The sequence below is a fragment of the Lacerta agilis genome, chromosome 7, assembly GCF_009819535.1.
Source record: "Lacerta agilis isolate rLacAgi1 chromosome 7, rLacAgi1.pri, whole genome shotgun sequence".
In the NCBI taxonomy this organism is placed as follows: domain Eukaryota; kingdom Metazoa; phylum Chordata; class Lepidosauria; order Squamata; family Lacertidae; genus Lacerta; species Lacerta agilis.
In genome coordinates, this window is record NC_046318.1 from 38949259 (window position 1) to 38967851 (window position 18593).

The following is an 18593-nucleotide window of genomic DNA, read 5'->3' on the forward strand; positions in this document are numbered from 1 at the left end:
CTCTTGGACTCTGCAAGAGCATAACATCGCAGGTCTTTTGGAAAGACTCACTTTTTTTAACATGGACTTTCCCCTGAAGGGTTTCCCAAAATTATTACTGATCTGCTTTTGCTGACGGCTTTGATCAAATTTTAGTAATTTTGGAATGCTTTCCTGTTTTGCAAGTTGCTGATCTTTTCGTATTTTAGCTATGAGTGTCGTCCGCGACTGGACCTAATGGTCAGGAATCCCTTTACCTTTATTTTAATTAAAAGCTACCTAGAAAAAAAATGTACCCTCAAAAGTGGTATATACATATTTTAAATAAATAAGTAAAATCAGACAAAAACTTTTATTATTATTATGATAACCAGCCTGTCATCAAATTGCGCTCTCTCTCTCTCTCACACACACACACACAAAGAAACTTTGGCTACTTGTAGCAATTGAGCTGTTCTCTTTCTTGCATTGATTTCAAATGTCTCTCTCAAGACATTTGAGGGATGAAGGAGAAGTTCAATTTAATTCACCGTCCTGTGAGCTCACCTTGGAACTTTCTTCAGCATGGGAGGGTGTGGGTGAGCGCTGGAATATAACATTATAAAATGTTGACGGAAGAGGCCAGGATCATCCCTGTGCAGGTGGCACTGAAGTGCTGCCCCCTTATTTCTAAATAACATTTTAAGAGTTGCCAGATGTGTTTGACTTTTGTCCCTGGAGAACAGCAGGTGGTTCTAGGTACTGACAAAGCATTCACATATGATTATGTCTTCGACCCATCTACTGAGCAAGAGAACCTGCGTTTCTCCCCTTGTAACGGGAATCTTGGAAGGGTATAATGCCACGGTTTTGACTTATGGTCAGACAGGATCTGGGAAAACATACTCCATGGGAGTGGCTTACACAGCTGACAAAGGGAACAATCCCACTGTCGGAATCATCTCTCAGGCAATAAGCTTCTCTTCCAAGAAATGAAAGAAAGGTCAGAGTGGCAGTCTTCCCTGAAAGTCTCTTATTTGGAGATCTTAGATCTTAGATCTTGTGGCACCACTGAAAAGGAAGAAACCTTCAATCAGCATCCGTGAAGATCCCAGGAGAGGCATCAAGGTTGTGGGGCTAACCGAGCACGTGGTGAAGTCTGCTGAAGAGATCACCCAGTGCCTGGAGCGGGGGAACAACTCCCGAATGGTGGCTGCCACGGCCATGAACACCCAGTCATCACGCTCTCACGCCATCTTCACCATGACCATTGAACAGAAAAGCAAGAGTAATAAGAACACAATTTTGCATTCCAAGCTGCACTTCATAGATCTTGCTGGTTCAGAAAGGCAAAGCAATACAAAAGCAGAAGGTGTTAGATCGCGGGAAGGGATCAGCATCAACAAAACACTCCTCTGCCTGGGGAATGTCATCTGCGCTCTTTGGGAGGAAACAAAGAAGGGCAATTTTGTCCCTTATAGGGACTGCAAGTTAACACGCCTTTTGCAAGATTCCTTGGGAGGCAATAGCATGTGTGAGTCAAGCAGATTCGAACCTCAAAGATACTTTGAATACTCTTCGCTATGCTGATAGGGTCAGAAAAATAAAGAACAAGCTGATAGTGAATATTGACCCTCAGGAAGCAGAGATTGCCAGGCTAAAGCAGCAGGTCCAACAGCTGCAGATCTCACTGCTGCAGGCTTGCAGAGAGACACTTCCAGGGTTTTTGGTGGCGAGCCCTCAGAAAACTTGCAATCTCTGATGGAAAAACCAAGCTGTAGCATCGCTGAAACAGCAGGCCAGATGACCCAGATACAAGAAACAATTGTGGAAGAAAATAGGATCACCATAAGAGAGGTTTTGAAGGAGAATAGCTCCAAACCCTCAGACAAAGATTACGGTAATATCTGTTCAGACTGCCAGCGGCCAGAAGCTCCACAGTGGGCAGCAGGCCCCTGCACCAGACAGCCTGGAGTCCCCCTATGACTCCAGTCAATCTAAGACTCACAGGCGAAAGATCACAGATGAGGAAGACTCATCATCTGAGTTTGTGCAGGAGCTAATCCTCAGAAAATCTAGTTGAAGGGAAGTTGGGGGAGACCAAGTAGATCTGAAGGACCCTGAAGATCCTACTTCAATAATCAGAGAGAGATTTCTTCCAGAACACCACCTACCAGAGAGTCCCAGGCATTGGAGGAAGAGGTCAATACCCACAAGGGCACTTCAATTATACACGGGCTAAAGAAGACTTTTAAGAATCTCCTAAGTAGGCATCAAAAAGGAAGCCTGGCCTTTTAGTCATTGATTGTTTATTTTATGTAAAATTTTATTAAATGTATTTTTATAAATATTTCATTATTTTCATACCTTGTTGAAATAAAAAAAAATTATGATGAACCTTAACTTCTTGGGGCGCCCTTGAGTGAGTCAATATCTCTGGACTCATTTTCTCATTTATAAAGTGGAAAGAATGCCAGCTGATGGAAGATATCTACCATTGCACTAAGAAGGTTTGCTCAGTTGCCACATGGGACAACAGTGGTATCAGAAAGTATAGATAACTTCACATATATCTCACGCCATGGGTGCTGACTCCCTGGGGCCCTGGGTGCCCGAGCACCCACAAAATTCACCATGAAGGGGCCAGGCACCCACAAATTTCAACGCCAGGGCCATGTTCGCTGCATGGCACCCACGGCTCTGGGCACCCATGGTCGCAGGGCCAAACTGGCACTCCTGTCTCACGTCTAATTCTATGTCATTATGATACTGATGGTGGATACTGATAGTGAAGCATCATGTCACCTCTACTATTAGATCTGTGATTCTTGCCATATGCAAATTCCTACCTGTAGATGCAAAGAGCTCAGCAATCCATATGAGGACACACTTGAACTTATTTAAGCATTGTGTATTTGATATCTTTCTGTCCTGCCCTTTTATCTAATGAGCACTGAGGAGGGCTTATCTGCATAAGACCCTATAAGGTTCATTTTATGCAAACTGATTTGAGATGTATTAATTTATTTTATTAAGTAATGTATACATCTTGCTAAATAAATGTATCAAATGAACTTTATTGACACTAGCCCTCCCACATCCAATCCAAAACTCTAATCACAATAGCACATTTCTCTTCGGGGGGGGGGTTAGCCTCTATATTGGGTGGGCAGCAGTAAATACATGCAAGCCAATTAGCTGGTCCTGAATACTCATGTGGGGTACAAACTATATGAAACAAACAAACAAACAAACAAACATACAATGTCTACCCTACCTCCAGTTTTGAAAGTAATGACAATCTGAAGCACTAATGGTGCTTCTTTTCCACCCCCATCCGAATATATAACTGTAAACATTGCTTACACACCAGCATCTTACCCCCTGCTTTCTCCTAGCACCCCTTTTACGGTGTGATCCCTCTCCTCTCCACTTTCATCTCCCAAGCCCCTTGTTTTATTTGCCAGATGTCAGATGCCACCAAAGGCTGGTAGCAAAACTCAAAATATCTGCTTTCAATGAAGGCTTAAAATGCACACATAAACAAGGTCAGCACTACAGTTTATGGTGGGTTTTGTTTTTTATTAAATACAAAGATGTCAGATCTAGGCAGGAAAGTAAAATAAGAATAAGGAATTTGACCAGTAAAATAAATGCTTTTGCCAGAATGAGAGAGCCTGCATGGCAAATATTTCATTCATGGGTATGACATTTTTCTTAACCAAAAAAGGAGTGAAGGACCAAAATGTGAACTTCCAGCTACTATGTACTTACAAGGAGGGTTTCTTCACATGTAAAACATGTTGAGAGTTAAGATACTCTCTGTTTAGGCAAAAATATGTACACCCACACCCGCACTATAGTGTGAGAAATTGCAAAGGTTTTAAGACAGGCATAGGCAAACTCAGCCCTCCAGATGTTTTGGGACTACAACTCCCATCATCCCTAGCTAACAGGACCAGTGGTCAGGGATGATGGGAATGGTATTCTCAAAACATCTGGAGGGCCGAGTTTGCCTATGCCTGTTTTAAGAGGTCAAAAAACAGAGGACCCCAGAGTTCTGTGACTGGAACTTCCAACATATTTTTTATTTTGCAAAAGCAGGCCCCAGTTCAAACTGGGGCTGCAGCCGGGGGGGGGGGGAACCGTTCATCCCTTGCAATGTGTTTCCAATCTAAATCCCTCCCCTTAAAGCTGCTAGTTGTTGCAATGGATCAGAGAAACAAACTTATGCGTATAGGCCCATAGCTTTTGGCTCTCTTCTAGCTAATAGCAGCTTGGGACAGAGGGAATTTAAATAGGGGAATCAGCACATAGGCAAAAGGTTAGAACCCCTTGCTCTGCAATGTAGCCCTGAAAGGGAGTGGCAGGCAGAGGAAGAAAGCATGGTTGGTATTTTGTGAAAGGAAAAATAACGTCAGAACTCCTGCATCATGTGCAGTTTGACCTTGTTGCCTCAGTTACAGGGGTTAGAAAGTCATAGTACATGGTGGTTTCCAAAAAGGGCATCTTCACGTGTTTTCTACATATACGTGAAGAACAGCGTTAACCTTGAAGCAACTCTAGTGTAATATAATTTGATAGTTTTTGTGAATAACATGAATCTAAAACACAGTCTTTCAGAAACTCAGCAACTTCCCCCACCCCACCCTGCATCTTTTAATGAATGCGCTTCAAAGAGTGCTGGATCAGGAAATACCAACGCTCATAGGTAGAAGAAACTATGTGGGTGGTTTGGGATTGATGCACCCATGCCTCTGGGGGAACAGATGTTGCCACTGATTCACTTTGCAAGCATGCAAGCTGAAGTCTACATCTGTGACAACTTACACAGAGCCAGTAAGAAACTGAGCAACTGCAAAATAAAAGACACAAAAGAAAAAGTCTGTCAAAATACAAAAGGCAAGATATAGTTCAAAGCCTGAGAACAAACATTTGATGTTCTGGAGTTCAAAAAAGAATAAGAGATTGGCAAGAAGGTGTAGAATCATTGCTAATGAAGTCTATAAATCAGAATCTTGGTTATTAGAGTTTAGCAGCTTGCCTTTTCACATATAGTGTGCAGTGGGAAAAGTACCTATCCCACAAGCAGGTCTTCCCTAGCTGTAGCCAGTCACTAAATTGCAAAGGGGGCAGAAGCATGGACTTACCTATATCATGTGCAATGCATAGAAATCAAAAGATTATCTTTTGTAGATGGCGAATATTCTTTCTTTTTTTCCTTAGCAACGCCCCCACCCCCAGAAAAAGCTCTACATCCTGGGATAAAACATATCCAAGCACTGAAAGAACTGCTCAGAATAGGATTGTTTGTTGTGTTGATAGAAGTGGACACTAAGCAAAATTCAGTCATCAGATTATTCTCAGTATAGCACTGTCATAAATTTGTGGGGTGCCTGGATCATAGCTGTCAACTTTTCCTTTTTTTGCGGGAAATTCCCTTATTCCAGTGCCGTTTCCCATTGCAAAAAAAGGAAAAGTTGACAGCTATGGCCGTTTCCCAATGCAAAAAAAAAAGGAAGGTTGACAGCTCTGGCCTGGATTCCCCTTCTAATTCTGGGAAAAAAAAAAAAAAAACACCTTCTAATTCTGGGGTACCAGACATTGTTAAAATGTAAGCCAATTAAAAAAAAAAAAAGCTAGGCTGGCTCCTGATGAAGTAATCGCCTGGAGTGAATCATAGAATTATAGAGTTGGAAGGGATTCTGTGGTCATGTAGTCCAACAGCCTTGTGCTGGTCAGTGACCATAATAAAGAATTCTTCTAGTCCAACCGCCTGCAATGCAGGAATTTCAACTACTAGATCATCCATGAAAGGCGGCCATCCAACCTCTGCTTAAAAACCCACAAAGAGGGAGAGTCCACCACTTCTTGTGGGTGTCTGTTCCACTGTCAAACAGCTCTTACTGTCAGAAAGATGGGTCATTAAAAGAGCACAAAGAAATGGGTGTTGATCCATTAAGAAGGCCATTAACAGACACTTTGGGCCAGACAGCAAATGGGGAAAAGCCTTCCCTGAAGTGAGAGAGAGGCAGCAGATACAAATGGCCATAGTTTCAGGAGGGAGGGGCAGAACTGCAGTGGGCAATGAGGTAGGTGGAAGGAAAAATAGCTGTTTTTTTGCAAGCAGTTTGGCAAGCAGGAAAGGGAGGGGTAAAGCAGAATGTGATGGAACTTTTGGATCCAACCTGGAAGCCATGAGAAGAACAGGAAAGGTGTTGCTGTGCCTATGAGAGCAGCAAGAGGCCCTCTTGGAGTGTAATGCTGGGCACTCTCTCTCCCATCTAGACTCAGGTTGTATATACAGTGGTACCTCTGGATGCGAACGGGATCTGTTCCAGAGCCCTGTTCGCATCATGAGCAGTCCATATCATGAAGCTCCACATCTGCACGTGTGTGACGTGATTTGGCATGTCTGCGCATGCGCGTGACGTCATTTGACGTGCATGTGCGAACCGCCAAACCCGGATGTAACCCATTCCGGGACTTCCGGATTCGGTGCATTCATAACCCGTGACGAACGCAACATGTAGCGTTCGTAACACAAGGTATGACTGTATGTGTAAATAACCATATATCATAAAGACACTATTCTCCGCTGTGCCTCATTGTCCATAAGGCAACATAAACCATGAAAAATGACCTGTGTACCCCTGAAATCTCACATTGCTTGGAGATTGGAGTGACATGCAAGATTACTTAAAACAAGTTTTGATATATTAAAGATAGCAAGAAGCCATTCACATTCTTCAAGCTATCCTAGAAGCAGGCCTTGAAGCAACCTGGCCATCAGTTTCCAAACCTGGGAAGAGGAAGTAATTAAGGAGGAGAGTTGTTTTCTGAGGTAATTAATCTTCTACCAAGTAAAGCAGGGATAGACAATGTAATGTCCTCTAGCTGTTGCTGAACTACAACTCCCATAATCTCTGACCACTGGCCATGTCCTCTGGGGCTGGTGGCTGTTAGTTAGTTAGTTCAACAACATCTGGAGGGCACCATGTTGTCTACCCCTGAAGTAAAGAGAGACAATGTGATGTAGTGGTTAGAGTCAACAGGTAAATCCCACTGGGTTCAATTAGGGTTACTCTCAGGTAAGGGAATATAGAATTTCAGCTTTAAATAAAAGCATGGAGATGCTCTACATCTCTAGTTAGCTGGACAAATACGTCAAGAACAAAAAACTTGCAACATGTTACTGATTTAACTGCCAGATCAATAATTTATCAATAGAGCTGGTGGAAACCAGACTTTTTCACACAACCATTGCAGTGTGCAAGACCATACATGAACTCTTATAGACGGTCAGAAAATGGTCTTTCAGACGGCAGTATAAAGCCCTAGTGATTGTGTTAATAGAATAGCACCATGTTTTATCCACGTGACAGATTTTTAAGGATCATATACCAAAAGCAGCATCCATCAAGCATTACTTAAGGATTTTACTTGTGGATGTCATAGCTTTTGCTTGTGAATCATCCGACATTTGTAGAACATTTGTATTTAAATGTTTTCTTCAACTGCACAGAATTTCTGTTTAATATTAATGAAGTCGTAGAGGAGAATCAATTGTAAGGCATGGTTCAAGTAGGCCAGGAAATACCGGTATTTAAAGAAGTCAGATTTAAAGAGATAAGCAACATTAGGGGAGGGGTGTTTCCAAGCAGCCCACGCTTTGCCCTTGGAAACCTTATAAGAAGTTGCTGAGTGGAGAGGGACTGTGAACAAAATCATGGGCGGGCTGCTTCTAGGACTAAGGTGAAACTGTGAAGCTTCCTCGATATTTTTGCTATTGGATGCTGCATGTTTCTTGTTATATTAAAGTACTGAAATGTGGGGGTTTTGTATTATAGATGGATAGATAGATAGATAGATAGATAGATAAGATAGATGATAGATTAGATATAGTTGTATTATGAATTTGTTTTTGTAGTGTTGGCTTGAAATGAATCCCTGTTTCTTTGTTGTGAGCTGCTTTGAGCATTGATTTTTGTGTGTGGAAAAGTGGCGTACATATTAAGTGAATGGATGAATAAGATTTGTGGCAAACAGAACAGGCAAGAAACATGTGATTGTCAGGAGGAGCTGATGCATAAAAAGCCAGTCACTTCATCCTGATGGATATGTATCAATGCCACAGAACATGCAGTGGCTCCCTTAAGTTACTTCAGGGTGCTATTTTGGATAAGTGTAGCCTGTTATGTTTTTTTGCCAGCTGTGATACTATTATTACATCGCATCATAGCAGGTGTCCCCAGCCCTGTTCCAATTCAGTCAATCAATCAGTTTATTATTTGTACCCTGCTCATAGAACATTTACAGTAACTTCACAACAGTGCATATCAAAAAACAAACACAATAAAAACATTATAAAAATTAAACTAAAAGCAGTCATCTCAAACACTGAACCGGGCAGCAATAAACTTGAACGTTAGGTATTATCTGATGACATTGTATCACCATTGTCACCCCAAAGTTTCCAAAATACCAATAAAGGTTGCCAAAAGAATATCATGAGGCATACCCAGCCAGTTATACCATTTTAGGTGTTATAATTCCTGCACCAATTTGTTCTTCAGAGTCTGGGCAGGGTGTCTCAATAAATGGCAAACCACACTAGTTTGGGCCCAGGGGAGATGAAAGTTTGCTGACCTCCTCCTTTCTTGCCAGGAACACAGGTTCCATTATAGGAGAAGATATGTGTGGAAGAAAAGATTTAGCTGATTTATTGAAGGACATTGTTGATACTACAGTATTACAACTCACAGCAACACCTCTCTAGCCCTTTGCTTCATGATGGATAATATCTGCACTTCTCTGTCTCTCACTCCAGTTCTGACCTTTCCTTCTCCCCTCTCTTATTTTGGAACAGCTACCCATGTCTCTGCAGGCCAATCTATTTACATTTTGGTCTCTATCTGAAGCTCAAGTAGGCCTATCAGTCTGCTATCACCTTCCCATCTCTTAAGTATCACCAGCCCTCCGCAGTGTCTCCAAAACACTTGCACATTGCTTCGTCTCTTTCCCATTTGGACATTTTGTCCATGCCAAACCTTCTCTATGGATTCAACCAGGCAATTGCCTATCCCATTTGAACCCTGTTTATATAATCAGCCTTTCTATTTCTGTGATAAACCTTATAATCCAAGTTCCTAGGGTGCCCAAATTATTGCTGCAATGCACTGCAACTGTTGGTTGGACTTGAACACATATTCTTTCTGTACAGATGGGTAGTAATTGACACATATAAACTAGAGCCCCTAGTTCCACACAGTTTAGGTCCAGATGGCATAGTAACTGCTAAAAGAGAAGAGGAAGCTTCAAATCTCCCTTTGCAGCTACACTAAAGGAGCATAGGGGAGGAGGAACATGAGCCTCACTGCAGCTTGCTCTCGTACCACTAAACCATGCTTCAGCATTACATCTAGGCGCATCCATTTCTAAGTATACTTAAACCACTGAAATTAGAAGTCTTAACAAATTACTTTTTTATCACAACCTTCAATCCAAGGAGCTCAAGGTAATAGACAGGGTTTTCACAACCATCCATTTTATCCTCACAACAGCCCCAAGCAATCTAGCTTTTGGACTAAGGTTTTTGTACCCAGTCTTGTCAATTTATTTGCTCTCACAGCAAGCCATGCCCAACCAATCTTATGGGCCAGGCTGGATTACATATGGATCTTGCCCAGGACTGCACAATGATTCCATGGTTGTTGTTTAGTCGTTTAGTCATGTCCGACTCTTCGTGACCCCATGGACCAGAGCACGCCAGGTTCCGTGGTAAAAACATGTTATTCCCTATAGGCCACATTGGCTTTTAATAATAAAATAATAGAAATGATAGCAACTTTTAGTTCCCACAAAACAAATAGCTTCTGGACAAATGCAGTCTGAAAATGTTTTTGCCCCTTCTCATTTCAGTTATTATTATTTAAATTAATTTATGTACAGAGAATTATGCTGGTGTATTTGCATAATAATTGAGCTTCAGTGCTCCTGGTTTCTAACAATTTCTTGCTGTTATTGTTCATATGCAGTCTTCTTACTTATTTGTATTGTTCTCTTTTTAAAAAATAAATATACTGAAGTATCACACTGTAATCTCCAGTATTACATCTGGCTTTTCTGAAAACAATTGCACTTTGTTTTATGGTCCCATTCCTCTCTTTTGTTTATTTTCATACTTTACCACTGTCTTTTAAAATGTCAAAATGCAAATATGAGTGAGGAAAAAAGACAGTTAAATTACATCCACATGGACACTAACAAGCTGCTTCTAAAGTCTTAAACAGTTCTTTAACCACAACACAAAACATATGAAAAATAAGCCTAGCTTGCATTCACTTTGATGATTCAGACTTCAGTCCTCAAAGTTCTCTGCATGGGCAAGTATCCTTCACTTCAAGAATAATACTGGCAACAATTTTTGACAACTAGGCTTCTCCTTTATGGAGAGGAGATTTTACAGTAGAAAGTTTAGAAAAATATTTGTGCTTTTTATCCATATCCTATTTTAAATCCCCTGAAATCTCCTTCTACCCTAAAAAAAAAGTTTCCAGAACAAATCACGGCATGTGTAGATTTGCCCCTGAAAATAGTGTTATCATTTTGTCCCAAAAGTCAAAGGAACAACTTTTTTTTTTAAATGGAGGACAGAGTCTGAAGGAGCCAGACTTCCCCAACCTGGAGCCCTCCAGATACTTTGGAATACAAGTTCCACAATCTCTGGCCATTGGCCATGCTGTCTGAAGGTGATGAGAGTTGCAGCCCAACATCTGAAAGACACCTGGCTAGGGAAGGCAGCAAAACCTAGCAGGAAGAGCTGCCAGAACTCATCATTCCACTGAAATAGTAAATGCAAGTGCAAAACCATTTTTCATGTGGATATAAATGCAGCTTAGTTCTGTGCATATTCTGGGCATATGTACATAGAATTCAGTTGCATTCATGCCTACCTGAAGGATTTCCATTGAACTTATTTCTAAATTCTGCTGAGTTCATGAAACTTACCACTAGTAAGAATGCAAAGGGCTGCAACCCCTATAACTTTCGTGTTAAAAACAAAACACCTTTCTATGCTCATAAAAAAACTAGTATGACAAGGAGATGTTTTACCAGTGGCGTAGCAAGGTGGGGGCGATGGGTGCTTACCGCCCCCAATGCCACCCTGGGGGCCTCTGCCCCCACCACCACCACCGCCAAAGCTGCCGCCAGCACGCTCTGCTCACAAAAGCAGAGCGCACTGACGGCGGCTTTGGCAATGGCGGGGGAGAGGAAGAGCAGCCCAGGTTGCTCTCCCCCCTGCCTCTGCCTCTGCCTCTGCCTGCGCTCTCCGCTTGCAAAAGCGGAGCGCGCTGGCGGTGGCTTTGGTGGCAGCATGGGGGGGAGAGGAAGAACAGCAAGCAGGTTTGCAAGCAAGCTGTGGAGCAAGGCTGCCTCACTTCGCGGCTTGCTCGCGGGGTTTGCTGGCAGTGTGGGGGGCTGGCAAAAACAATTCTGCACCGGGTACCTCTTGGCCTTGCTACGCCTCTGTGTTTTACATGATCATTTGCTTTTTTTTTTTTTTTTTGCAAGGCAGCATACAACATGATTCCCATATCTATATGTTGAAGTGGTACACAATTCCAAGAGAGCTGAACTATACAATTTGTCTGAATGTGTTGCTATCATCTGAGAGCCAGTGGGGTGTAATGGTTAGAGTGTCAGACTAGAACCTGGGAGACAAGGGGTCATATCCCTGCTTGGCGATGAGGTTCACTGAGTGATCTTGGGCTAGTCACTCACCCTAAACTACTTCACAGAGTTGTTGTGGGGATTAGCTGAGGAGGAGGAGAACCATGTACACCAATTTATGCTCCTTAGAGGAAAAAGATATAAATGCAATAAATAAATATAATCAGAGAGATGGGCAAAATCCTTGAAGCTAGAGAACTAACATTTCATTGGAGTGATGGTAAAGCCAGTTATCCTGCCTTCCAGATGAAGGCTAAGAAGGTTGTGACCTGATATCTGGGTACCACTACGCTCCTTATGCTTTCCATCTCCTGTCTGCACTGTAGCAGAGTAGAAAGCAGGAGTTTCTTGGAAACTAAGGTGCAGTAGTTCAAGTGGAATAAAATGAGCACTGGCACCCCCGGGCCCAACATATTGTTCAGAAGACAATAAGACAATAAAAACTAATTACCTTTTGGAGGGATGTAGTAGGCTTCCTTGTGTGTCCATACAAGCACACACACATGTATGTCCCTGGGTGCCCATGAGCATTCTTAGAGTCCCTGACACATACACAAAGGCCCACTGATTTCCCCAGAAGTGTCAAAAACCTGGTGCTAAATCTACAAGTTGGTGAGCTTAGTATTTATTGTGAAATGTGAATACCTTTACTGAGCCATATGAAGTTATTCTGGAGTGTGGAAAACCACTGCTTCACTCCAAAGGATATTTATGTCTTGGAATGCACATTTTCAACCCTGAGTTAACAGTTGTAGGGCTGTTTGCAGAAAAGGGCACAAGGATTTATTTTATGATAAGGTTGTATGGCTTGGGGTTTTTTGCTCAACATTTGCAACTTTGCAAGCTTTACCCCCAGGTTTCATTTACAGGATCAAATACCACAGGTGTTAAGGGAATAGTACTGGTATTATTTCAGGAGGGAGGAAAGGTTGCTCAAGTAAGCACTTTCACATCATTATTGCAGGCATTTAATATCTTAAGTTGGGCAGACAGGAGTTAAATAGCACCAAAAGATTAATAATACTAATCGCAACCTATTGGTCAGATAACCAACAATCTCTTATGCCATGCACATTGTGTTGCTCACAAACATGGAACATGGATGCGAGTTGTAGTTTAACAACATCTGGAGAGTCAAAACTTCCCCATGCCTGCTCTTCTGTTCCAGAATACATGTTCTGGGGGTTTTCTCCACATCTCTGGAGGAGATTTGGATAACCAGGGGGCACACAGTGAGGGGGAGAAGGGTGGAAAACCCCATTGAGCAACTGGGAGTCATTCAACTTGTGCATGTGTGTAGTTGAATACTACCCAGAAGGTAGGTTGAAGGGAATCCCTCACCACTCAATGCAGGACCAGCCCAAGACATTTTGGCACCTGAGGCGAACCACAAAAAGAAGGGGGGTCAGTAAAGATCTACATCAGGAACAAGGGGGGATCAAATCAACCTTACCCAATGGTTGAAGTGTGAACCAAAGGTAGTTGTGGGACCCACTCTGAGTCATGTGGGACCGGTGCAGAGCTCAGGAGACGCCTCACAATTTCCTCCCCTGAAGTAGGAGGAGACCAGAGCCTCCTATTCACCGAGAGACCACTATGGAAGTAACAATGCACAGTGGTCTCTTGGCAAATAGAAGGCACTAAATGTCTCCTCCCACCTCTAGGGCATGGGGGGGGCTGCCGAGGAGGTGGCAGATTCAGCCTCTGAGGAGTGTTCCACAGTTGTCGCTCCCACTACAGCAGCAGCAAGCAGTGGGTGATGCATTCCTCGAAGACTGCATCTGCTGCCCCTGTGGATCCTACTGCCCAAAGCGGCTGCCTCACTTTGCCTCATGGGTGGCCCAGCCCATGCCCCAATGCATGCTAGAAACCCCAATTTTCTCACATGCACACCATACATTTAAAGCATTCCTTATCACTTTACAAGCCATGGTCCTGTCCCCCCCCCCCCGAATCCTGGGAATTACAGTTTGTAGTTTGGCCACCTCATGAGAAGAGAAGACTCCCTAGAAAAGACCCTGATGTTGGGAAAGATGGAGGGCACAAGGAGAAGGGGACGACAGAGGATGAGATGGTTGGACAGTGTTCTCGAAGCGACTAAGCATGAGTTTGGCCAAACTGCGAGAGGCAGTGAAGGATAGGCGTGCCTGGTGTGCTCTGGTCCATGGGGTCACGAGGAGTCAGACACGACTGAACGACTGAACAACAACAAGGTTGCTGACCTCACATATCTACAATTCCTAGCACCCTTAACAAACTACAACTCCCAAGATTCTCCATGGCTGTTAATGTGACATAACCAAGTTTTAACTGCATGGTGTGGGTATAGGCAGAGGTGTTTTTCACCTCTTTTCTTGCCAGCCCCATAGCTGTTTATGGTTCAAATCCAATTGCTGAATGGCAAAGGGTGTGTTCACATTAACTATGCACTCTGGTTGATGCATAGGGTACCAACCATCTTGACAATATCTATTATAGCAAATACATCATCATACATGTAAGGGTTTATATATGGAACAGTCATGGACATTTCAGTTCCAAACACTTCAGAAATAGACTGAAAATGGGTTTACATAGAAAAGTGTTAGGCAACCTTCATTTTGGCAAGTTAAGACAAGCACTCATTCACGCCACATGCATTTCTTTAATTCTCCATTTTACTAATTCTTCTAAGACCATCTTTTGAATTAAAATAATGTTGAGAGACTGCAACTAATGTTCATTAAATCCAGAAAAGTTTCTGAACGGGCCTTTCAAAACAGATGGTTTGTTTTAGTTTCATAAAAACCCTGCTGTCTAATCTTGTGACACAATCTATGGTTTATGCATAAAAGGGATTTGGCTCTTAGACATATGGGGTGAGGGAGGGAAGGAAACACAGAAACGGTATATAGTTTAACTGTCTCTTCTCCTAAAACATGCAAAGGAAAATATAATTTAGATGGCACTGTAAATTACACCCAGTTTGTTATTGTTTTTCTGCAGCTGAAACAATTTACCATCTGTCACACATCAGCAGATAAATATTTTTCTCTGTGTGTGTGTGTGTATATATATATATATATATATATATATATATATATATATATATATATATACTTATTAGCATAAATCCTGCTGGAGGGGGGAACCCTTTAATTCTTAACATGTTTCAACAACTGTCCCTTTACTGTATCAAGAAGAAACATCTCTTAACTCTATTTACTTTAAATTTTCTGTTTATTTCTTTTTCATTTGTCTGTTCTATCTAGCAAGTTCAAAATGCTAAATTTAGGCTGCAGTCTTATACAGAATAATTGGAGAATAAGATTAATTAAATTCAGAGTGTTATTCCAACTTAATCCAGAAACTGTTGTGAATGATGGAGAAACGAGAGACTAGAGTAAAATTTATGTCATGCAGCATAGGGATTCTGTATCCATAGATCAGGGCATGGCAGCCTATAGGCCGCCAGATGTAACTCAACAACAACTCCCACTATCCCTAAACTTTAGCCATGTTGGCTGGGGCTTATGGGAAATGTGAAGAACTGAAACTAAAAAAAAAACTTTTGTTTAAATTGTCTTTTTATATATGGTTGAGTTTGGGAAGCAAGAATGGGACTTTTAAACATCTGGACAAAACAATTAGCATTAAAAATGCAAGCTACAGTTTTGAATAGGCAGTAATGGATAATAAGATTAAAGTAGCGTATATGCATGACTGGGAAGCAATTTAGCTTTAAGTATTTAGTAACTTTCTTCTATATTTTGCTGGATTCAGTAGATAGCTCCAGGAGCCAGTATGGATTTGCAAGGTGTGGCAGCAGTGTTGTTTATTATTTATAAAATTTGTATACAACCCTTCATCCAAAGATCCCAGGGTGATTCACAAATATAAAATGACCTCCTGACCTCCTGTCACCAGTGTTGCTGCAGATTACTGGGAAGGAGAAGGCGAAGCAGCAGTGAGGTCAGCACAGTGCAAACTTGTTCACAGGAGGTCTAGATTGGCTCTACTGGTGCATTTTCTTCTTGCAGCTCCACCCTCCTTCCCAGTAAGCCACAGCAATGCCGGTGACAAAAGATCAGGTAATTGCTCCCCCCCCCCCGCTTACTGATGCTGCCTATAGCTGTGCCCCTAAGGAGAGTTCATAGCCACACACCCAAAGAGAAACAAAAAATGCAGACAGCTGTGTTGATCCATTAAAAGCACAAATGTACATAACATAGTATCAGCTTCTTAATATCGACATGGCTGCAATCCTATGCATTGTGCCCTGAGCAGTAAGATCCATTGACACTATGCTGTAGCCATTTGTTGAAGCACAGTTCAACTTCCACCCCAGTCAGCTGCCAGTACATGGAATTGGGGTCAGGGAGTGGCATCTCATGTGTTGCCTCATGCAACAATATGGCTTGGGCCAACCTGAAAGAAATATTTCCCTTCATCTGTATGATGCTACTGCAAATCAGTTTTACTGAGTGGCTCAAAAAGAAAGTCTAGAGATAATTCACCTCCAGTAAGCCTGCAACTTACATAGGGGTTACATTCTGGGGATTGCACACTTAAAGCCAAAATCGCGAATAGTAAAAACACATTGGGTGCAATGGGGGGTGGGATTGCCAATGTCTTCTTTCCCTGATGCCAACCCCCTTTCCGCTCCCTTTTTATTTTATTTTATTTCGCCAAGCACATAAAGCTGAATGGTCACAAGTTAAATGTGTGTAAGTTGTAGCCTTACTGTACAAATGCTAACCACTGAAGTCCAGCCAAGAGTGATCTTATCTTCAAGGAGGGGGGCAGACATCTGGAGGCATGCATGCCATGCAGGCTTCAACATGCAAATCTTATCTCATTTTTATTTACCTATTTCAGTCATTTTCATGACAAGTAGACTATTATGCATCCCAATCCAAAAGGCTGCATTTAAAACTCAGGTTTGATCCACTGTATGATCCACCAACTTTGCTGCACTGAGCTGAGCTCTGGCCTGTTGCAAGCAGTTTATATCTGACAAAACTAGGCAAAGCTTGGGTACTGTCCAACAGATGTGTTATAGACAGAATTGCTTAATTTACTGGCTGGAGCATTTGCTGTAGCTCTGTATCAAGAAATGCAAGCCCATTGAACCCCCATTTCTCCCATGACCTAGTGCAGCTATGGCCAGGAGATGCTGCTACTGTTCTGATTACCGGTAACTGCAGTAACATTGGGGGTTATCGCAGGGCCTTTCAGTCATACTCTGGGCTGGTTCACATGACACTGTAAGCCAGACTATAGTTTACTGTGGTTTCACAAATATGGTGCTTCCTGCATAGATTACAGCTACTTTGCTCGTCCCTGGGTGTGGGGATAACCAATGTCTGGGACGACCAGTAATTCCCAGAGTTCCTGCTCCCACTGGCCGTGAAAGGGTCCGCTGGTTATGATCTGAAGGTCGTGAGATTGTTGTTGGGAGTTCTGAAGGTTTCCGAAGGTTTCCTTGGAGTCACAAAGGCTCCTCTGGAGTTACGAAGGCTTGAGGTTCCAAAAAGTAAAGAATAGAAGCGGTGGCCAAAACTAAGAAGGCGGCCAAACAAAATTTTACAAATAAAATGAAATAAGAGACTGCAGTCAATGGTGGAGTTGCAAGTTCCCAGCTACTGCTCTGTGTGTCTTAGTTTTCCTTTCGCTTTCTCTCTCTCTCTGCTTGTCGCGCACGGCTGTTCTCTCTTGGCTTGTCTCGCATACTCTACACACACGCCACAGAGAGCAGGGGCCTTTTATTAGTAAACTGAACATCGTCACAACGTTAACAATAACCAATCACAACGCTGTATCTGGGTGAGTTTCTGGGCGGGAAACTCCTAACTGACCGTTACTGAGGCTGATTTTAGCGCGCTTTGCTACCAGCACGGAGGGATCCAGGCAGCAAACCTCTGCCGGATCTCCTTGCCTTCCATGCAATGCGCGGAAGGTTACCTTAAAGCGGACAGGTGCAGGAGCACCTTAAAACGTATTCCCACACCTGGGCCTTTTTACTGTCACGTCATGCTAATATAGTTTGTCTTAGCGCAGCTGCAAGGTGTTCTCTTGAAGTGCATACATTTGGGCAATCCAGTTTGTCTTGCCACGTCATACAGACCAGGTCAGAATCTCATAACTCAGTTGTGCTTGGAGTTTGCTGAGACTTGGCTCCCCACACCAGCAGTAGAAGGGGGGGGGATTTACATAAATGAAACACTCCAAGACCTTAAACTACTGCAAGCTTGCTGACCTTAAAATATACTCTCCCATTTCCTTGTTCTCAAATACTTTTTCTTTTGTTTTAGGGTTATAGCTTATTGGAACGTTTGGGGCGGGTGGCTGCCTTTGAAAATGAGCTCACTTTGCAGAGAACTCAATACTCTCATTCTGATTCATTTGCACTGGTTACCTATTAGCTTCAGACCCAATCTGATGTGCTAAATGCCTGAGAGAACACTTCCTTCTACATCTTTATCCTAATGCACTTATGTCTGTTGCAAAGGCTCAGCTATGTTACACAGAACATTTGTGAGAGCATAGAAGATGTTCCTGGCAGGCTGATGTAATGATAAAATGATATATTCCAAGCACATTTAGCAATTTCATTTTGCTGCTGGGCTGTGTTTTGTTGTTATGTCAGATGTTTTAATTATGGCTGTTTTATTTGGACTGGTTTATAGAGATGTTTTATTTTGCATGCCACTTTGAGAGCTGCTTGTAGCAGAGATTTCTGGCCTAGAAATGTCACAGTAACAACAACAAAAAGCACTTTAAAGAACAAGTAAAAATATGGAGAGACCCATTGGTCCACTTTAGTATAAGAGAAACAATGTATTGGTAATTTTGCTTTTTGTTTCACATGGAATAGTTCTATGCCTACTGAATTGTGGGAAATGTTCAAAAACAGTGCAATG

At 42.4% G+C, this 18593-nt stretch overlaps 1 pseudogene; it reads left to right on the forward strand.

Annotated features, from left to right (window-relative positions):
• Positions 1–584: 584 nt before the first annotated feature.
• On the forward strand, positions 585–1944 carry LOC117049805 (annotated as a pseudogene).
• The last annotated feature ends 16649 nt before the right edge of the window (positions 1945–18593 follow it).